Source organism: Anomaloglossus baeobatrachus, chromosome 11, assembly GCF_048569485.1.
Source record: "Anomaloglossus baeobatrachus isolate aAnoBae1 chromosome 11, aAnoBae1.hap1, whole genome shotgun sequence".
In the NCBI taxonomy this organism is placed as follows: domain Eukaryota; kingdom Metazoa; phylum Chordata; class Amphibia; order Anura; family Aromobatidae; genus Anomaloglossus; species Anomaloglossus baeobatrachus.
In genome coordinates this window covers 88430728-88435929 of record NC_134363.1, presented here as the reverse complement: position 1 = coordinate 88435929, position 5202 = coordinate 88430728, and the positions used below count along the sequence as shown (strand labels likewise).

Sequence of the window (5202 nt, the reverse complement as noted above, 5' to 3'; positions counted from 1 at the left end):
ATGTTTTCACTATGGCTTTGGAAAAATTTTTTGTATGTGCATCATGGTCATTTGACCCATTGTACTCTCAAGTAGCAATATATTGTACTGTTATGTTGTACTATGTACTAATTACGTGTTTATATGGTTTTGTAACCCTTTATGATCTTAGATAACTTTATCCTTGATAAAGACCTAAAAACAAGGTCGAAACGTTGGATGAATTATCCTTTTGCACAAATAAAGAATTTTCAGCATTCCAAGAGTTCTTTTCTTACGTTATTGATCACTATAGTGTGCCAGAGCTATTTCTATTGAATTGACTGTTATTTTTTCTGAGCACCTGCTATATACACAGTGACCCAGACATATTCAAGTTTCATTCAGAAGGCAGAGGGAAGCCTTAGCAGCTGAGCCTATATCTTGGCTTGTGAGCATTAGAACAGGCCGGCGATTACAGGGTAACATGAAAAATGTCCAGCTTGCATTATGACTAGAACATGACAATATCCTTTTAAGTACTAACCTATGATGCGTTCCTAAGCAGTTGATGTTATATGTTCTACATTTCATTTTCTGCATACTTTACAAGTAGTAGAATTTGCTTTGATATAGGCAACTGGATTTTCACAATGAAAAGGCAAAGGATAACGCCCGAAAAAGACGCCATACATTATGTCAGTGCCATCACTGACAAACCTGGATTGACCATGAAATACATCAATCCCCTTAAAGGTGAGTTAAAACAAGTTTTAACTAAATTGCCTTAATATTGTCATGCATTAGAATGACTGTCTTAGGTAATGATAAATATTTTCTACAGGAAGAGGAGTGTTTGCTGAAACTGAAATCGGAAAAGGGAGTTTTGTTGCAGAATATCGAGGCGAGCTCACGTATGCACTTACGATGGTAGACAACTACTCGAGATTTATGGTTGTGGTACAAGTCAAAGATCTAATGGCCCATACTGCAGCGAAGGTCTTCCAAGCACACTTATGCAGACCTCATGGCTACTCAGAGAGAGTCCTCACAGATCAAGGCACAGCCTTTGAAGCGGAAATCTTCAAGGACTTCTGCAGCTTTTACCGATGCAGGAAGATGCGCACTACACCCTACCATGCTCAAACCAATGGTTATCAACCTGCTCAGGACTTTACCCCATATTCCAGATGTGGCCTTACAAGTGATTTATAGAGGGGTAACAATACGTTGGGATCACCGGATCTAATCTCCCTTTTTATACACCCTAAAATCTTGTTTGCTTTAGAATAAACAATAACATCATAAAGGTATAGCAGTACCGTTTCAAAGTTTCGGTGTCCCAAGCAGCATTCCATCAGCCTCTGGAAGGTTCCTGGCAAATTGCACAGCTCGAAGGGCATGCTTTTGAACTCGCAGAGACCCATCGGGGTGGCAAAGGCGGTCTTCTCCCGGTCTGCCTCAGCAACGGACACTTGCCAATAGCGACTAGTGAGATCAAGGGTAGAAAAATAATTTGCAGTTCTCAATGCAGCTAGCTATTCCTCAATACAGGGGAGTGGTGCTGTCCTTCTTCTTTAACAGGACCAACGGAGCTGCCCAGAGGCTACAACTGTCACGGATAACCCCAGCCTCCTTCATGTTGCTCAACATGTCCTTGGTACACTGGTAATGTGCAGGTAGTTTTGGCTTATATCTCTCTTTGATGGGTGGGTGTGCACTTGTGGGGATGTAGTGTTTGACCCCTTTTATTCTTCAAAAGTCTAGCGGATGTTTGCTGAAGACTTGCTCGTATTCTTGCACTAGCCTGTAGACCCCCTTCTTGTGATGTGAAGGTGTGGAGTCAGTGCCTACGTGTAATTCCTTACACCACTCCTCTGGCTGACTTGGTGAGCTGTCACTGAATGGGTGGGCTGAAGCAATGGTGGATGCTGCTGTTTGGATAGCATGTGTATCTACTGAGAACAGCTTATCAATGGTGGCAAATCGGAGCAGCTTAATCTCTTGCTCTCCGCAGTTCAACACTCTCATGGGCACTCTTCCCTTCCATATTAATGAATAAAACTATGATGTAAATAGCATATAGATACCCCACAAATGCAGATAAAAGTAGGTTATGGGAAAAGGGGGAAGAGAGAAACAGGAAAATAGTGGAATAAAGTATACCTTCCAGGTGGGAGAGGAAATGGCAGCACAGCCAGTGGAGGTGAAGCAAGGGGAGCCTGCAACTAAAGAGTTGAGAGCGTTATCACATGGTGACTGAGCCTGATTGTAACGGGAGCATAGAGGTGCCGATCCTGTCTTACCTGCGTTGGTGTAGAAGTGGGTGTCCTGTGGTGGAGTCAGCTATGTGCAGTGGTGGCCGTGGGTTCTTTTATGTGCGACCGTAGTAATAACTGCGCCCACTTCCTGTATGGGAGTGGAATGCAGTGAGGGTAATGGAACGCACGCCTGCGCATTTGTGTTTAACGTCGCGCATGTGCAGAACGGAGAAAAGGCTGCGCTCACTTCCTAATGAAAGGGAGTGAGACGCATCTGGGAAGGGAAGGGAAAAGATTAGGGTTTGGGGATGATGAAAGGGCTTTCTACGGGCAAGGATGGCAAAGGGTGGCAGTGACGGAAAGTCAGGCAGCCTGTCCTGTCCTGTCCTGTCCGTCCGTCTTTTTGTATCATGAATTGGAAAGACTGCAAGGGGGAGGGGAGGTGCTTGTGTCCAAAAGGAGGAGTTATTCAGATTCATTGCAGTGGGCGGCGGCTGCAAAAAGCACCATTCTTCTTGTTTTTGCTCTGCAAAACAGCCTTTTCAAGGGTTGGCTTGGGTGACAAAATGTCTTCTGTAGGCGTGGGTTTGTCTCCCTCTCCCTAAGATGTGTCCGGTATAGGCCAGGGTGCCACTCAAGGCCGTAACCAATTCGGGTTATAGCTTCTCGGCCTTTTGGCTAAGATCAAGTGTAGTTTCGGAGGACGCTACCTTGGTCGGTACTGGAAGGTGCCTGGGATTGCACGTCTGCCGGCCTTGAGGAAGTGTGTGCGCCTTCTGGTGACACATAGCCCTCTTGTGCCTGGACGGTTCCCAGGCAACGGGAGGCGATCACCTTTGTTATTTAGAAGTCCTACTGATAAACAGAAAAAAAAAAAAATTAAATCTGTTCTTATCAGTTTAATATCTGATACGTCCCCTCTCTGGGGACCATATATTAAATGGATTTTTAGAACAAGGAGATGGAAAAAATCTTGCTCTGTCCACTCCACGCATTGACCTGGTATTGCAGTACCTCCAGGACCGGTGCACCCCTTCTTAACCCAGTTTCCAAAAGCAGAACTCAATTCACCTGATTCAAATGAGCCCCATTAGTGAATTGAAAGAAAGCAAAAACTTTATATGCACCTCAATTTGGCCAATTCACTTTTCACACTTTCGCCCTTTTTTTTATCTTTCACACCTTTTACTTGCTTTATTGATGCAAAAAGCTGTGCCAAATAGCAAACTCATCTCCACTCAACTTGACCAACTCTGCTATGTCCCGTGCAGTATCTTATTCTCAGTCTTATCTAGATCATTTGCAATTGAATAGAATAGATCCCTTTTGGCTGCTTATGACTGTGTAAAATATGTAGTTTTACTGGGCTGGGATGAGAGAATCCATTGAAGCATGGTGTAGGGATTGTGGTTCCTGTGTGCTAAGAAGAGAGGCTGGCACCAGCCAGAAAGCCCCATTGCAGCCAATAATCACTTAATAACTTTTTCAACTTGTCATCATATGGGAGGCCTTCCATTCCTTGTAGTAGTCTAGTTGCCCACCTTTGAACTGACTCTAACTTCTGAATGTCCTTTTTAAAATGTGGAGCCCAAAACTGGTTCCCATATTCCAGATGTAGCCTTACAAGTGATTTATAGAGGTGTAACAATACGTTGGGATCACGGGATCTAATCTCCCTTTTTATACACCCTAAAATCTTGTCCCAAGCAGCATTCCATCAGCCTCTGGAAGGTTCCTGGCGCATTGCACAGCTCGAAGGGCATGCTTTTGAACTCGCAGAGACCCATAGGGGTGGCGAAGGCGGTCTTCTCCCGGTCTGCCTCAGCAACGGACACTTGCCAATAGTGACTAGTGAGATCAAGGGTAGAAAAATAATTTGCAGTTCTCAATGCAGCTAGCGATTCCTCAATACGGGGAGTGGTGCCGTCCTTCTTTTTTAACAGGATCAACAGAGCTGCCCAAAGGCTACAACTGTCACGGATAACCCCAGCCGCCTTCATGTTGCTCAACATGTCCTTGGTACACTGGCAATGTGAAGGTGGTATTGGCTTATAGCTCTCTTTGATGGGTGGGTGTGCACCTGTGGGGATGTGGTGTTGGACCCCTTTTATTCCCCCAAAATCTAGCGGGCTTCCCACCGGTAACCCGCTCCCCAGCTTGGATGGATGCTGAGGGAGCCCCTTTTGCCCGCAGGCTCTGGCCCTGGGAACTGTAGCCTTGGCGGTGACTGTGCTTCCCTCTACGGTGTGAGCTGTTGCCTTCAATCGGGTCTTGACTGCTGGGAAACCCTGGAGGTTCCTGTCGCTAACGGATTTGACCGGTTTTACGGCGACTCCTAGCCTGGTCGGGGTCCGTAGGCCCTGCCGGATGGTGCTGGCTTCTCTTCACTCCCCGATCTGGTACCGGCGGGCCACCGCCCATCCCCGGTCCGTACGGTTCACTCCAATCAGCCTCTCCTGCAGAAGGTCACCACCGTCTGCCAACCTTGCTGAGTGCCCGGGCCACACACCCGGACACGGTCAGTCTCCTCTCCTCTTCACTTCTCTAACTCCAAAACTGATCTCTAATCTGACTCCTTTTCCCGCCTCCAGGACTGTGAACTCCTCGGTGGGTGGGATCAACCGCCTGGCCCACCCCCTGGTGTGGACATCAGCCCCTGGAGGAAGGCAACTAGGATTTGTGTTTAGCTTCGGTGTGCCTAGCCGGAGTGTAGAGTGTGTTGGTGTAGTACCTGTGACGACCTGGCTTGTCCAGGGCGCCACATTCCCCTATAGTAAAATGCAGACCGTCCGCGGGCTGCCCGTCCATCACCGGTTTTATTTTCACAACTGAAAAAGAATAAAACGGTAAAACATGTAAAAGCATCATAAACATTTTACAACGGTACAGCTTCCGCTCTTCTCCCACCCAAACAACCTGGCCCTGATGCTGCCCCTAAGAAGCGGGCAGCACCCCTTGACCCCAGTCCAGCACCAAGTTGCCC

The 5202-nt window shown here is 46.9% G+C and overlaps 1 pseudogene; it reads left to right on the top strand.

Moving 5' to 3' along the window:
- The first annotated feature begins 3048 nt into the window (after positions 1-3048).
- Positions 3049-3255, top strand: LOC142257299 (U2 spliceosomal RNA; annotated as a pseudogene).
- Positions 3256-5202: the final 1947 nt, after the last annotated feature.